At 32.6% G+C, this 18478-nt stretch overlaps 1 pseudogene; it reads right to left on the bottom strand.

The window, feature by feature from the left end:
* LOC125869915 (fatty acyl-CoA reductase 2, chloroplastic-like) overlaps window positions 1–18478 on the bottom strand; it is a 33036-nt pseudogene that overhangs the window by 11134 nt on the left and 3424 nt on the right.

Genomic DNA, 18478 nt, shown 5'->3' with positions numbered 1-18478 from the left:
TGAATATTGTAACTGCTCAACATTCATCCAGTATTTACTTCTATATGTTTGTATTTGCTAGTTGATTCCTGAAAATAATCAGCTCAACATTATTAAACTTAGTTACAGCTCCCATAAATATTTAAAAGATGTGTCTCTTTCTTAAAAGACCAAATAGTAATATCTAGTTATTTCAAGTTACTCAATACTTAGCTCGATGCATATAAAAATCAGTAAGTTAAAAGATTATATAGTAACTCATCGTGCAATAGATACTTGCTTCAAAACATTTGGAAATGTTGTAGAATACAATGGGATAGATAGTCTACTAGTATAAGAAATCCAAAGCATTATCTTTTCTCCTCAACAATTATTACTTAAGAGCTTTGTTTAATTTACAATTATAATGAACAACATGAAAAAATAATTCATCAGCTAAGACTACAAGTTACAAACTAAAATATAGCACACTGCTCCGCAACATTCAACTACGTTGTCCTGCCAACTCTTTATATAAAAAAAAGTATATTCTCTTTAACCCAAACATACAATCTTAAACTTGTCCTATTACTTGGTATTTGAAAAAGCCAATTCAATGACAAAATTCTTACTTCCTAACCCTTTCGATCTTTTGCATTTTCCAGCTCTATTATTGCTTGTGTCCCTAGCTTTGCCCCTACTCTAGTTATGCAAAACACTAGATACCATAGTCGTAAAGCAACTATAATTACAACATAGTATATTTTTTATCTTCCTCATACAACCTGCACACGAACACTACCTCGTCATTCTCCTTCTCTCAAATTTTTAAATGTAAGAGTCGATTCGCATGTTATATATAATTAAAGTGAAAAACTGAAGATGTAACTTTTCTTGGGGTCTTTGAGTTCTCTGTCTTACGAATTAGGTCCAAAAATAAATCACCTCTTCAATTATATAAGCTACATATTTTACTGCCAAACAACACAACTATTTTCATGTCAACATGTCTTCTACATTGGCCAAGTTAAAGTCTCTATCAACTAATCTATGGATGCTGGAAAATATTTTGTGCTTCCCAAATGAAAAGAGATCCCAACATAAATACTTTAGATCCACTTTTCCTACTTAACTAAGCACATCAGTATCGATATAAATGCATTGGTGCAGCCAATAAAGTAAAAGTTTTGGCTATTTGGCAATTTCCCTAAATGATTTAAAGTTGTAACTTCTCATTTCCCTTAATATGCCAGTTCTTCTACAAATTAAAATCCATCCAAAATATCCACCTCCACTTATCAAGAACTATTTCAAATCAGTGTCCATAATATATTTTCATCCTATTCATCAGCCCCAAGTTTCACAAATTTCTGTTGTGTGTTACTTCTTAGAATGCACTTTCTCTTCCACATTTAATAATAACTCACAATCCCATTAAAAGTTCTTTCATAAAATTTATATTTGTATACAATGACTGCTATAATTCATTCAATAACAATGATGATGTACTCTTTCTTACCTATCATAACAACTCTTGAGGTGAGAAAAAGTAAGGAATTTCAAGTATCGTTAAGTAGAATTGGAACAAATGACTCTTATGGCTAATTGTAGGATTCTATTCCAAGCACAATCAATCATTAACTTTACAGATTTATCAATGTAAATGCATAGTTGATTCCACTATATTCTTGCGGGAGCAGCTTCTCCTTAACAAGAAATGTTGTGCTTTGAACAAAAAAGAGACAGAATAACGCTATAGAAAATAATTGAGCACACTAGTTAAAAGCAAGCTTGAATACATGTCTATTGCTGCAGCATTCCATTATTGTTTCAAGGGTTCTCAAGATCAATTATATAAGAGAAAAAATCAAATTGTATACAGGGTATAATTTTCTGATTGATCGTCCTAGCTTTTCTGTTGGCTAGATCTATTTTTTGTCTTTGTAATACTTTTACAATCTATATTTAACCACTCATATGGTGATTCCCAATCAACTAGAACTTAGACCCATAATGATAACCACAAGTTTATCATCGATAACAACAAAAGGAAAATAAAAATTCATACTATAGAATCTTTGGGAAAAGACTAACCCATACCCTTAAACATGAACTTCCATCATCATCACCAAAGAAATTCATGAATCGCAACTAAAAATGGTACTCCACCTTAAAATGCATTTAATCAAATACCCTAATGTAAGTGGGAGCTTACCATAGTGAAATGAAGAAGTACATATATATGAAATCGATGATACGTAGATTTCCTTCATTTTGAGAAATCACTAATGCAACGATCTGCGTCTCCAAAAATACCGAGCGATTCAACAAATACCAAAGATCTAGGGACTCCTATATGGAAAAAAAGAACTACGATGTCATCCATGAATGGAACTTCCAAAGAGTAAATCATGGTTTAGAGACGCTAAGTGTTTAGATTAGGGTTTGAGAGAAGAAGATTTAGGGCTCGACTTTCCGATGGAAATTATTTTGTGAGGAAGCGTTCTTTTTGATGAAATAAAGTTATAGGGGTTTTGAATTTTGACTTCTTTTTTTTGAAGCCAAAAGTCGAATGGGCCTTTTTTGTCCACTCAATTTAGATTTAGGACCATATCTCAATTACTTTAGGACAATATTTTTTCCCTTCTCTAACTGATTAAGAATTAACCACCGAAAATAAATCTTGTCCTTATTAGTATACTTTCAAAGACCAATTTCTTAACTCGTCTCTATATTTTGGTCTCTAAAGAGCCATTTTCTTGTAGTGTGAGGTCTAAATATCCTCACTTGTTTCATACCCCAGGGTGATGTCATTTTAGTTTATATTAGGGAAGTAAGGTAAGATACCTATGTATATATATATATATTGCTTATTATTATTATTGTGGTTGTCATTGTATATCTGCTTGCACTATTGTGGTGGAGCTATAACGCTTAGCTATTTATGTTGTCATGTGAGACGTCTAGGTTAGAAATTTTACATTTCAGGTTCCTAGATAGTGACATTTACAAAGGATACACTGCCTAAATTTTGGAAACTCCTAAGGACTGAACAGCGTGACTCAGATTTTTCATTTGAGGACGAGTGTTTCTAAGGGGGAAAGGATGTAACACCCCGACTTTTAAAAACGTCTAAATTAACTCGTATCTTTGTGGAAAGAAAAGGAGGGTGAGTAATAAATTAAAAATGATGTGTTATGTCATATTTTAAGTGTTCAAGTGTGGTATCTCAAGTTTTGAAGTTAGGTAAGTGACAAAATAAAAGTTGGCGAAAGTTACCGTAAATTCTTTTTTAAAGATTTGTCTGAAGTTTGAGTCAAATGTCTCAGACGTTTTCTCCCAATATATTAAGAGTTATGGTTCCCACGAGCTATGAAATCGAAGTTCTACGAGTCTAGTTTCTAACGCATCAAACCGTTCGTTCATACGACTTCAAAATAGAGGGATATTCGTATTTTCGTGGGACTGTGCAAGCTGCACATGAGGTGGGGCCCTAAGTCGGTGGAATGTTACATATATCTTCTATTTCGAGCTTTTTCACCATTTTTAAGCTAAAAATCGGAGAAATTAGAGAAACCTATTTCTAGGATCAAGTGAAGTATAGATTTTCTCGACTTAAGTCCTTGACAAAAGTTGTTCTACGCGTTGGGCTCATCATCGTGGTATAATTTGTTTTATGGATTGCGTAGCATATCACATTTTAGTGTTGGGACAGCAAGGATTTGGATATATTTGAAGGTTTTGAAGCGTATTACAACCTTAAGATCGAGGTAAGACCCTTCTTTCATCGACTCTAGCTTTTATAAGCAGCAAATAGCAATTTGCGACGGAAATACATATATTTTATCATATTGTCATGGTATCTTTTATTTTTGTGTGTTGATTATGGTCCTACCTTGTTGTAGTATCGAGGGAGTACTGATTAAAACTCATTAGGCCACGTGAATTTAGCGAAAAAGGTATGTAAGGCTATTCCCTACTTACGACATGTTTCCTTAAAGCTTAGAAGCAATGTATTTGGGTTGTTATCCTTGATATACTTGTAGCCGTAATTGTTGATTGTTGGCTGCTCGAGTTGATATAATCCTCCCTTGTCAGGATTCTTATTCAGTTAGTAGCGTCCCTATGTTGGACACGACTTAGAGGCTATTTGTATAGGTTGCTTATAACTAGATTGCTCGCTTTTAGGGGTTGGATTGTTATTATTGTCGTTGGGACTATTGTGGTTAGCTGCAGGAATGTGATCTATGCCTAGAAGGGCTATGTTCTACCTACAGGGCTATATGGATTCCTAACAGGGCTATGAGTTGCCTACAGGGCTATATTGACGCCTAAGAAGGCAATGTGCTTCCTACAAGGTCATGTTGTTGCCTAAGAGGGCTATGAGTTGTCTATAAACTATGTTGATGGCTAAGAGAGATATGTGCTACCTACAAGGCTATATTAATGCCTAAGATGGCTATGTGACTACCTATGGGGCTAGGGGACTACTGATAGGGGTATATAGGCTGATTGGCACCTTCCGGGCTTATGGTGGCCTGAGTAGGTGGTCTTGTGTGTTGTTTGTACGTGCCGAGTTTATGGGGGCTTGGTTAGGTTGTTGTTTTATTATTTTTGATAAGTTTAGATTTAGGAGCAGATCAGTACACTTATTTTAGCCTTGATTTATCTATTGGATTATTCTAGTATATCAGGATACCTCATCATATTCTGTTGCCTTTCATACTTTGTACATTATTTTGTACTGACGCCCCATGGCCTTGGGGGCGCTGCATTCATGCATGCAGGTCCTGACAGACAACTGAGTAGACCTCCTCAGCAACAGGATTGCCTTTTATCCGGTTGGCTAGCCCCTTTCCTCCGGAGCTGCCAGAGTTGGGAGGTTTGTTGCCTTTTGTTGTATATATCTATATGAGTAGGCTGGGGCCCTATCCCACCGATCTTTACTACTCTTAGGGGCTTGCAGCCTAGGGTGTGGGGTTTATAGCTACATTTTGGCCATGCTGGCCTATGTTGTTGGTTTGCGGAAGCTTGTGAGCTGTTTGATGTATTGTATTGATATATACCTGCTTTTAGTTTTGGTATAGATATCATGGTGGCCTCAACGGCCCAATCAGGACTTCTGTGCTAGTTGACTATTTATTTATATGATCTCCTGGGAGTAGCTGTTTCTTTTATAGATCAATTGACAGGGGCCTTGCCGGCCGATGGCTTAGTTTTAAGCAGAGATATACTTGTTTGATTTCTTGATTGCGTGTGGCTGCCATGCGCTAGTAGCAAATGGTTCAGCAGGGTCGGCTCGGGCCTGAGTTTTGGCATTAGGAGCCAGTTGCGCCCCTCGAGTTGGTGCGTGACAGTGACACTAATAAAGGATTCACATATGATGATGCTCTATGATAAACGTTTATCTCTGGATGTTGTATGTATCCATGCTTGGCAATAGCGGCCATTGTAGCATTTACAACCACATCAACAGCAACCTAAACCAAGTAAACAAGTTGTTAGATAACTTTTCTTTTTAAGCTTCTATGGTCTATCTCTAATTGGAATATCAAAAATGAGAAGGGGATAAAGTTATAAACCTAAACTCTGATGATTGAGTCGGTTTCATGATTATAAGTTCATTCCATACTAGACCAGGTCAGAATAGAGTTATGTTATATACATTCTCATAATCAGAAGGGTCCATTATGTAAAATCAAAAAGGAGATTTCCATTGGAATATTTGATTACAATCACTAATAGAGTATTAATTATAATTTATTGAAACTAAAGTTTAATGAAAAAGTAAGCCTACCACATCAATAAGACAATTTGGATCACAAAGAGCGCATGGATATTCCCTTTTTCCATAGAAAACAATTAGGGGGATCAAATCCCCTGTGAGAGAGAAAAAGATAACAAATCAGAAACTTTGTAAAAACTATGAGCAAATTAGTACAAAAATTATAGTACCCGAATCATTGTATCCATCCTGGAAAAGGTTCTACATAACTACTGGTTATCCCAGAAGGACGAATAATAACGGTTGGTATGTCCTCCCTCAAGCTATCGATCACCATCTCATCGATTGCCTTTGTGAACGTATATGTATTGTGCCATCCATAAAACTTCGCCCTATTGTATTATATTAACAATCATATAGTATACATGAAATGTATGTATAATATAAATAAAAGGATGAACAAATATATATTGTGTATTCCTATAGTTATATATGTTAATTACAAGTATTTTATGTGAAGTTCTCTTCGTATATCTTCTCTGGCATCTCTATAATTAAGAATGACTCTGATTATCAAATGCTTGAACAATCGAGACAAAATTATAAATATCTCATGAATTATGAGTTCAAGACTGGTAACAGTATAAAGCTCCTCAAGAAAGCTCTTAGTACTGGAAAAAATATTGTGGGATCAAAGACAAATTTATAGAGCATCTATATTTTGAGTGTGTATTCTTACATACATGCCTAAAGGAGATATTACACTAGTTATAATAAAGGATTCAGAACTTAAACATGGTTTTTCATGGACTATGGAGGGAAAGAAAATAACTTTCTGGAATCATAGTTCCCAGACCTCAAATCTTCACACTACTATAAGTTTCATAGACTTTTCCATCGTGAATCAAAGAATAATTTGTGTTATAAAATATGATTTTCCATCACATATTTTTCTCATTGATTCAATCAAAATATATGTGGGTAAAATAGCCAATGATATTTTTCAGTGGGAATTTCAATGGAAAATATGTTGGGTTTTGGGTCATTTTCATTTCTTATGTGGATAAATAAAAAGTCAATTTAAACCAGCCCACTTTTGCCCATAAACCCACTACTATAGGGCATATGTAAAACCTCTTTAGGTCATATTTCCATACACACAAGAGAATATCCCAACAGCCATATAGAGAGAAAAAGAGGGAGAGAGAGTGCACATTTTCGCACCGAAGATTTCAGCCATAGAAGCCAACTTCAAATTGCGATTTTCACTTCGTTTCTTGTCTAGTTGAGTTGATTTTTGGAAAGTTTGTTCGTTTCTTCTTAATCTTTGATTGGGAACTGGCGGAGGTGGAATCAGAGTCCTATAGCTCCATATTACAATTTGTTAATAGTAACTACATTTTGGTGATTTTATTCATTTACTTCTCTAGTTCTCTGGTGCTATCTTGTTGTTATTGTTTCTCATTGTTTGATACTTCTCTGGTCACCATTTTAGAGAACATATAGTAACTTTTGTTGATTATAGTGGAGCTTTGGGCCTATGATTTTTAGTCTTCACGCTAAAGAGGTTTTCCACATAAATTTGATGTCTCATGTTGTTGGTTGATTTAGTTTAGTCTTGCGATATTTATTGTTGTTGATATACTCGCTTCCCCACACACATTGTTCTTGAGTTTATTTATCATGCCTTGCTTTAAATATAAGAAAAAGTTTAGACTTCGATTTTTGATTGCGTTTGACTGCCATGCGCTAGTAGCAAATGGTTCAGCAGGGTCGGCTCGGGCCTGAGTTTTGGCATTAGAAGCCAGTTGCACCCCTCGAGTTTGGGGCGTGACAATAGAGTCTCACCTTTTAATCAATTAAAATAATAAAGCAAATGTTGCTTCCAATTGCACATGCAAGTGTACGCGGTCGCACAAGTAATATAGTGGCTCTTAAAAGAACCGGATTATCGAACCCAAAGGACTTGTCAATTAATTATTCTTACTAAATTGTATTAATTCTAATTATTTATTTAAGGGGAGGATTTCAAAAGATGAATATATTAACTAAACTAAAAATAAAGATAAAATAACTAAAAAAGCAATTAACTAAGAAAAGATAGATGTTTACACAATCAATGAATGAATCGATCTAGGATTATAATTTAACTAACAATCATGTTTAACATCAATTTCATCAACTTATTTGATTATCTAGTTATTGATTCATAGGGTTAAATGTATGATCACGGTCTCCCGACCTCTAATCGTCTATGATAAATGATAACCTAACTACATCGTTGAGCGGGGATAGATTGGACAAAGTACCGAGCATTACGATTTCTTCATGTATAGTGACCAAGCATGGTTTCTAGGTATATCCCTATCCTAGATACAAATTAATCCTAATTATTAAGAGAAAATCATGCTCCTTATATTCCATGTTCTATCCTCTTATTCCTTTCCCGAGTTCAATTCGGACAATATGTTTATTTCAATGGTGATCAAGTATCAAAACAGTAATCACAAGAATATAAGAACAACTAATAGGATAAACAAATCATGCCGAATCAGAATCACTAAGCAATCATATTGTAAGTAAATATAATTCAAGAACGAGATGTTTAACTCCACATAGACATAGACCAATTACAACTCATCATTCAAACAAAAGATATAAAATAAATAAAAGAGAAATAAAAGATAAAACCCTAAATCAAAAGTTATTTTCTACATTTATCCCTTCCCCCTAATAATTATTCTTATGGATTAGTTATATATATAATATATATAATATTCAATTTAATTCATTAAGTTGCTTGCTTGATTTTCTTTTTTAACCTTTCATCTTTAATTCATTTTAGCTTCAAACTTTTTTATTTTTCTATCAATTTAATCCTACAAATAAAATACACTATTAAGCAAAATTCATAAAATCCATGCTAAAAAGGACAAATATAAATAATAAATGTGAGGCAAATAATTATTAAAAATATGTATTTTGTCCTCACATCAACACCCCACACTTAAAATTTTGTTCGTCCTCGAGCAAATATTAAAGCTCATCTCAAAAAATCATTGCTACAAACACTTAGGTCATATACAAATTTCAAAACATCAAGTATACTTCTCAATCATTATGCAAGATATAAATAATAAACAACAAACCTCTAACCTCCTAACCTCAAGGAAGGACTCTGAACTCATCAAATTTATTTTGCTCTCCTACTCTCATCAAAGAAAGCTAATAAAATCACCTATATATCATGAAACAGGTGCCCTCACAAAAAGAAATTGTCCACACACTTAAATCAAAATATTGAATATAAATTAAGGACTTAGCATCAAAGAACACTCTCACACTCACAAAGAAAATTCACATGTATGCACAAAGAACCACAGGCTTGCCCATTATGAACATCTCCACTAATTAAGCATGTTTGAATAGAATCAAATAGGACTTTAACGGGTTGTAATGTAGGCTAGGGGACGGGTAGGAAACTATATAATAGTGACTTACACTTCCTTAAGCACGTTGCAATTTTAAACCTCATCATCCATTATTTTAGTCTCTTTATTTCCAGCCCTCTCTTCAACAATTATTTCACAAGTAATTCTCATCATCTCACGAATACTTCAATCATTTTTTTCAAAGTTTTTTTTTTGGATATGTCTTTTCACTATCCACCCTCAATTGAGGTGCACAATATCCTTGGTAGGACCAGGACCAATGTTTGAGCGTACTTCTGAACTAGCCACCCTCAATTCAGTTGAGGTGCACATTGTCCATTAAGGATCAGGGCCAAAATTGAGTTTTTTTTTTTCATCACATTCTTTCAGGAGAGTTTTTTAATCACTTTATAGTTATCATTGATCACCTTTTACACTCAACCATCCATTTTCTTCCAGATTTAACAATTAGAATAAGTCTATGCTACAGTGTTCAAGGAAGCAGGGTGCAAAAACTAGGAATTCAACAAAAAAGTCAAGGCAAAAATATGGCTACCAATAAAACCTACATGCTCAAAGGGGCTACTAGTGATATGTATCTGAATGACCCGGGTTCGATCCCCGGCAGCGGCGCCAAAAACTTGTTGCTTCCAATTGCACACGCAAGTGTACGCGGTCGCACAAGTAATATAGTGACTCTTAAAAGAACCGGATTATCAAACCCAAAAGACTTGTTAATTAATTATTCTTACTAAATTATATTAATTCTAATTATTTATTTAAGGAGAGGATTTCAAAAGCTGAATTCATTAACTAAACTAAAAATAAAGATAAAATAACTAAAAAACAATTAACTAAGAAAAGATAGATGTTTACACAATCAATGAATGAATCGATCTAGGATTATAATTTAACTAACAATCATGTTTAGCATGAATTTCATCAACTTATTTGATTATCTAGTTATTGATTCACAGGGTTAAATATATGATCATGGTCTCCCGACCTCTAATCGTCTACGATAAATAACAACTTAACTACATCGTTGAGTGGGGATAGATTGGACCAAGTACCGAGCATTACGATTTCTTCATGTATAGTGACCAAGCATGGTTTCTAGGTATATCTCTATCCTAGATACAAATTAACCTTAATTATTAAGTGAAAAAAAAAGAAATTAATGTGTTTAGGTCCCTACTAAGCAAAATTCGTAAACTATGCAAAGGCTCTTTGAAGACTTTTTCAAAAGTTTTTAGCAAAAATCATGATCCTTATATTCCACGTTCTATCCTTTTATTCATCTCCCGAGTTTAATTCGGACAATATGTTTATTTCCATGGTGATCAAGCATCAAAATAGTAATCACAAGACTATAAGAACAACTAATATGATAAACAAATCAAGCCGAATCAAAATCACTAAACAATCATATTGTAAGTAATATAATCCAAGAACGAGAAGTTTAACTCCGCGTAGACATAGAGCAATTATAATCCATCATTCAAAGAAAAGATGTAAAATAAATAAAAGAGAAAGAAAAGATAAAACCCTAAATCAAAAGTTATTTTCTACATTTATCCCCCTCCCCCTAATAATTATTTTTATGGACTATTTATAGATATAGAAAATCTGAATAAAATAATTAAGTCCAAATAAAATTGAAGACCCAAAACCTTGACGAAATTGGATTCCGCGTGAAACTCTTTCGCCGACCCAACAAATGTGCGTTGATTGATTGCCACGTGGCATGCAGGTATGTTTGCTTTCTTCTTTCTCTCTTTTGGAGCGTTTGATATATATATATATATATATATATAATTTATTAAGCTGTCTGTTTGATTTCCTTCTTCAACATTTTATCTTTAATTCGTTTTAGCTCCAAACTTCTTTATTTTTTATCAATTTAATCCTATAAATAAAATACACTATTAAGCACAATTCATAAAATTAATGCTAAAAAAGGACAAATATAAATAATAAATGTGAGGCAAATAATGATTAAAAATATGTATTTTGGTCTCACTTCAGCAAACTCCATTGATCATAATAACTACATCAAGATTAAGAGTATAAGCTCATGTAATAGACTAGAGATACTATTTATTGAAATTTAGAACCTAAATACATATCTCAATTTGGTCCGTTCAATACATGCAAAATGTACTAACACAAGAAGTTGAAATTTGACAATTCCCATATTTAAGATTGAATTATATTTAATCATGTGTTACAATCATCAAGATGTTTGTCCAACTTCATCTTTGATTGTGAGCATGTAATTTATAACATATAAGAATCGACAATTTTAATCTTCCGGTATGAGTAAAACAACTCCATACCCAAAAATTGTCTACTATATAAGTAATTGACACACATTTAAACACAATGATCTATTCAAACAAAGACTTTATTGTAATAATTAACATAAACGTGAAGTCTTTATAAAGGATTAAAAGCAATACTATAACTCAACCATATGGTTAATAGTATATCCCAATATCATGATCACCGGTGGCAATCTCCTCCACATAGTCGGGAAGGGAAGAATTGTTGAATTTTGAGTCTTTTTCCATTTATATGTGGATAAATAAAACCTCAATTTGGATCAACTCATTTGTGCAAATAAGCCTACTGCTTCTATGCATATGTAAGACCATTTTAGGTTTTATTTCCATGCACACAAGAGAATATACCAGCACTCATATAGAGAGAAACAGAGAGAGAAGATTTTTGGACAAAACTTTCAACCCTAGCAACCAACTTTAAATCATGATTACTAATTCGTTTCTTATCCGATTGAGCTGATTTTTGAACAAGTGTTTCTTTCATCTTAATCTTTGATTGCAAACTGACAGAGGTAGACTCGTAGTCTTTTAGCTCTAGATTTCATCTCGTGAACAGTACCTGTATTTTGGTGATTCACTTCTTTACTTTTCTAGTTCTTTGGTGTTATGTTATAGTTATGGTTTCTCATTTTTTGACAGTTCATTGATGGTCATTTTGTAGAATATATTATAACTCTTTTTAATTATAGTGGATCTTTGGTTCTGTGGTTTTCACTCTTCAGACCTTTTTAATTACAGTGGATCTTTGGTTCTGTGGTTTTCACTCTTCAGACTGAAGAGGTTTCCACATAAATTTAGTGTCTCGTATTGTTGGTTGATTTAGTTTTATCTATGCCCAACACACTTTGTTCTTGAGTTTATTTATCTTTTCTTGGTTCAAATAGAAGAAAAAATTTAGACTTAAGTATTTTTCCGCTATTACCCTGTCGTGCACCTTTGTTAGTGGTTATTTTTCCCGATAAATAGTTACTTTTTAATAGTGTCAGCAAACAAACTATGATGGAGATCAAACAAAGAGTCAAGAAACATATATGTAGGTAACTAAACTATAAAGATAAAACATGGATAGAAGACATACTTAAGAGGTGAGATGTACATGCTGAAAGAGGATAAAGGAAAGAAGTTTTGTTCTAGTTGGTTAGTTCTAGTTGTTGTGTTCAAACTTTAGAAGGTTGGAAAAGGCCAATTTCATTAATAAGATGTAGTCAACTTCCTAGTATTATAAGAAGGTTGGAAAAGGCCAATTTCATTGTAAGCTAGATGTATGGTTTGTATGAAATTTGTATAGGCTCTTTTCCATACCTTTTCATTCTTAGTTATAATCATGCACTGATATTTTTGGAGGTATGGTCTTTGTCCGATCCCCTCTACAATGTACTTTGCATTTCTGGAATGAAAAGACAGGGCAAAACCTGATCCTTAACACCAAGGGTTGCCCATGGTGATGGCAATTTAAAGAAGATGGTTTAAAAAGATGTTTTTCTATTTGACCAAATAAAGAATTATGAGTTCAATTCATTTTGTTTAGCAGAAAGATGAATATTTCTAGGTAGTTATCAATCAATCACTTACTCATAAATTGTCTGTGGAAAGTATCAACCCAATCCATTCGAAAGGTTAGAAACCGATAGACAAAAGAAAAAAAAGTAACGCCCCATTTGCTTGCCTCAAAATTAGAATATTTTAAGGATAAATTACCTATATACACATTTTTATTTTCCATAATTTCCATCATTCCCTACCATTTTAAAATATTTCCAAAATCCCTTATTTTTTTTCAATTCTCAAATCAAACGGATAAATAAGTATTTTAGCCTTAACACATGATTTCCTTCCTTTTTTCACTCCTTTAATCTCTCCCTAATTTCACTCTACAATCTTATCAGTTACAATTTTCATATCAATTTGGTTCAAAAGGATTCTCTACAATCTTATCAGTTACAATTTTCAAAAGGATTCTCTACTATCTTATCAGTTATAATTTTCATATCAATTTGATTTTTAAAATGATTCTCTACAATCTTAATAGTTACAATTTTCATATCAATTTAATTTTTTTCCCTCATTTTTTCTTGTTCATCTTTTTCTAATATATATGTGTTTAGATTTTTAATGTATCTAGTTGTTTTTGTTTCTTAAATTAATGTATAATGTCTTCGTTTCAACATTATGATACATTACAATTTCATTATGTATAATGTATCGTGTTCAAATTACTAAACTATCTTACGGTTATAGTTTGGGATACATTAACTAGATTTTTAATGTATCTAGTTAATTTTGTTTCTTAAATTAATGTATAATGTCTTTGTTTCAACACTATGATACATTACAATTTTATCATACACAGTGTATCGTGTTCAAATATTAATTTTGATACTTAATATAAAACTTCTACTAAATGTTTCATTTGTCATGTATCTAGGTGTTGCTATGTATCGGATACACAACATTCTATTCTTGCATGAACAAATACACAATTTTTTAGACATGATACATAAATTCGAATTTACGCTAATTGTATATGATACGTAGCAACTACCAGATACATAAATAGTAATGTATTGATAAATCTATCCATCTCGGAAATAAAATTCAAAAAACGATTACACAAAATTATAAAAGGTATGAATGATCCATCTAAGGTATGGATCTCTTTAGAGTTTATGTTTGTTGTATCAATCCATAACGGATACATTGAAAATCCAAACTCTTGATTCATCACCTCAACGATGTATCAGATCTCCAAATTTTTCCTCAACTCATCGATCTTTAATTCAGCTGCAATGGTTGATTTGAGATTCACAAATCAATATTTTGACCAACAACCATTTCATCACTTTTGTATCATTCATACCTCACCTCGCTTTCTCAGATTTCAAATGGATTTTCTTCAGATTCCAGAAGGAAATCCCCACTTTCTTAGATTCCGGAAGGATTTCCTTCTACTATATATCGGATTTTCAAGTTTTCCTCATCTCATCGATCTACTGCAATTGTGGATTTGAGATTCATAAAAGAAATTATTTGCCCAACAATTATTCATTATGTATCTTATCAAATTTTCGGTAAATTTGAATCTGATTTGAATGATTATTCGATGAACATGAGACGATGAATAGAGAGAAAAAAATGAATTTTGAATTTGTTGATTCTGGAAGGATTTGCTTCTGATTGAATTGTTTGAAGCTAGGAGGATTTGGAAGAGAATTGAGAGAAGAAAATTTGAATTTTGAAATAATTGAAGCAGTTACCATTTGAGAAAGATTGACAACAAATTGATTAGCGTGATTTGAGGAACTCACATTCAAAATTGATTACCTTTCCTTTAAAAGTGTAACTGAATTTGTTTTAATGTATCCGACTTGTTTGCTATGTATCCGGATAACACTGATTTTGAGCGATTTTTGTAAATTGAAAAAGAGTAGGGATACAATGTAATTTAGGTCTTTACACTATGGGATTTAGGTAAGTTGTACATATTTTAATTTGAATGCTATCAATGATTATGATATTATCTCTAGATTTGAACACTAAATGATTAAGATCATTTATTTTTTAACATCTAAATGTAAATATTGTATTTATTATTATTCATAATAAATATATAATTTAAATAAAAAGTAATTAGATTTTAGGAAAAATATAAAAATTTCATTTAAAAAATCATTAACAAAAAACACACTTATGGTCGCTAGTTAGATCACGGTTGAGATGGTTTCTACTGTTGATGGTTGGTGATAATATCTAGTAGTTGTCGTGATAGTTATAATGATGGAAGTGATGGGGTTTTATGATTGACACAGTGATGATGGTAATTGTGAAAGTGAATGTGATAATTGCTAGTAGGAATTGGTGGTAATGGCGGTGGAGGTAGTGATAGCAACAACCGTGGAAGTGCATATGATTATAATGATAAATATGGTAGATGTGGTAGCGACTGACTGTTGTAGTTTCCATTGTGGTTGCAGTGGTGATTGTAATGTCCGAGATGGTTGACAGTGATTGTGATGATTGTGATGGTGGAGCTGATAATTGGTAGTATGAATTGGCTACAGTACTGGTGGTAATGGTTGATAATTATGGTGGAGACAGTAAATAGTGACGACGATGACAATGCATATAATTATAATAATAAAAGTAGTAGATGTGATAATGGCTATTAATAGTAGTTGGCAGCAGTGGTAGTTGCAATGGTAATTGTAATGTCAAGGATGATTGACAGGGGTAGTGGTGTTGTAATGAAAAATGTGGTTAGTAGTGATGACCGATGATTGTGAACAAAGTGATGGTGAAAATTATCAATATAAAATACCTATTAATGATATTAAAATCATGATTTTGTTTATGCTTTTCTTGAGTAGGAAGCTTAATCTCTTCATAAATTATTTATAACATAAAGTCAGGATCAAAGAAAACCATTTTTTTACTCTAAAAATTAAAGTGCAATGTTATACCTCTCAGATCCCAAGTCTTTCATGATATTGTTGAAGGCACCATTATTTTCAATAGCATTTTTCATCTTTGAAACAAAGTCCAACTCATAGGCAGCATTGAGGGATGGAAACTTAGTAGAAGGAAATGTGATATGTCGACCTTTTCCTTTGTTATGCTTTCTCCCATTGTGAAAGGCTTCTCATAAAGTAAGCCTTCTTTGTCGCCATTGGCACACACTTCAAAACAAATAAATTGAAGAAGTAATTAAATTCTATTTTTTAATAGTCAGATCTCTATATAATAATATTTTTATATAAACAAATATATAATATAACTTAATACAAAAAATTCATTCCAAAAAAATGATCTTTATAGTGCAATGTTATAATAGAATGATTATTATTATAGAAAGATTTGACGATATCTAAATAAACACATTTGTTCTCAAAAAAATGAATTTTCAAATTCATACCGGTAGGAAAATGGACGATGAGTTTCAATTTCTTGCACTTCCTTGCAAACATCATGACTTGATACGAACCATTCACATTAACATAAAGAGCTAAGTCATACCTAGACGTTGTTGAAAATAATCAATTAAATAAGTAGAAGTAGTGTGTGTGCTCTCTCTAACAATTTTTAGATTAAATAATAACACACTTTGACATGATATCATCCACACAAGCATAGCTCCTGGATTGTACTGTTTTAGATGTGAACTTTAAATTTCAAGATGGATTTTAAATCTACTGAATTATTAAGTCAGTCTCTACTCTTATATTTAAAAAATTAAAAATAAACATACCTTATACTTACTTTGTAATTTTTTGTCGAGGGAATTTAGATAACCACCCTCCCTAGATATGCCCCTGGCTTGGCTCATCAAAAAATGTAAAAAGCCCACATATGGTGTGTCATGCAACTTATTTCTTTAAAATAAAGATATAAGTGTCATGACCTACCACTTTGCCACTAAAATAAGGCATGAATATAAGGGGATGGGGGGAGGGGGGAGAAACTAGAGTTGTGTAGGGGTTTGTGGAAGATTCTAGAACTCCCTAGATATTTTCCTGGAAGGCTTTAGAATTTTCTAGACTTATAGAGAATTCTTGAATAGGAAATAAATTGTAAATATGTAGGGACTTGAGTGACAATTTTTATTTACACTTTGACCCCTTGGAAGTAGTATAAATAGAAGGGCTCTCATTTGCAACTCGTCCAACAATGTGTAAAGCAATCTCCCAAAGCAATATAAAGCCTTCTTTAAAGCTCTCTTTTTATTTCTTTCATTCTCTTAGTGATCTAAGTTTCAAAAGGCTTACTTGAGCTTACAAAATCGTGAAAAATTCGTGAGTAAGTTGTCAAGTGCCGCATGGAGCATTAGTAGTAGAAATGTAAGTCTGTGACACAAGGGTTAAAAACACACCTTAACTATCCCTTTTGTTCTTAGTTTCATATCTAAACTATTGAGAATGTGAGTAATTTCATACTTAAGCTATCACTTATTAGTTTGAAAAACACACATCTCTCTTTTATTACACTTTCATCATGGTGTGTGTTATACACTCTCTTTTATTTAAAATAAATTGTCACATCACACTTCACATAGACAAAACAACCCACCTTGAAAAAATTAAATAAATTATTAGTATTAGTTAAAGTTAAAGATTAAAGTATTACTATCCCCAAAAAGAGAATTATAAAATAAAATGTAGAATATTTTTCTTACCCCGCTCCACTCCTTCCTCTCACCGTACTCCCCAATCCCCACATCCCAATTTTTAGTTTTTGTTTTAAATTTTTTTTATAAAAGTTTGAAAAAATTCTTACTTCATGGCCCCCCCCCCTCCCCCCCTCCGCGTCCCTTCAAATAATAATTTAGATATTATTTTAATTTATTTTTTAAAAAAAAAAACAATTCTACCTCACCCCACATAACCGTCCGCTTCAAATTTTTTTTCTCGTTTTGTATTAGTTATATAGATATATTTTTCTAAAAATTATTTTTTTTATTTGCAGCGAGGTTTGTTTTAAAATAAATTTTTTATTTCTGTTATTTTCGGTATACAGGTAGAAAAAAGTAGTTTCCTAAAAATATATGTACATGTCTAACACAAAATGAGAAAAATGTAAGAGAAAAAAAAATTAGGAGCGCAGCGTTAGATGGAGTGGATAGAATTTTATTTTTATTTTTTTAAAAAAAAATAATATCAAAAAATATTTAAGGAAGGAGTGGGGGAGGGGTGAGGTCTGAATATTTTAATTTTTTTTTATAAAAGAATGTTAGAAAATAAAAGGACATGGAATTGTGGAGGGGGGATGTTGGAATATAGGCGTCCACTAACAGTCAATGGACCAGGTCCCTTGACACAGTAAGAACAGAATGTAAGCACAAGCAGTAGTCAGCATCCACTATACGTCAACGGACTAGGTCCTTTGACTCAGCAAGAACATTAGCTGATATAAATGCAGAAAGTAAATGGCTGGAAGTAAAATCTGCACAGTGATTTTACGCGGAAACCCTCTTGCTCAAGAGCGGTGAAAACCACGACCTGTCCTTACAGGCTTTTCAAACCAAACTC

Source organism: Solanum stenotomum, chromosome 7 (assembly GCF_019186545.1).
Source record: "Solanum stenotomum isolate F172 chromosome 7, ASM1918654v1, whole genome shotgun sequence".
NCBI lineage: Eukaryota > Viridiplantae > Streptophyta > Magnoliopsida > Solanales > Solanaceae > Solanum > Solanum stenotomum.
This window is presented reverse-complemented; position numbering and strand designations above follow the sequence as displayed.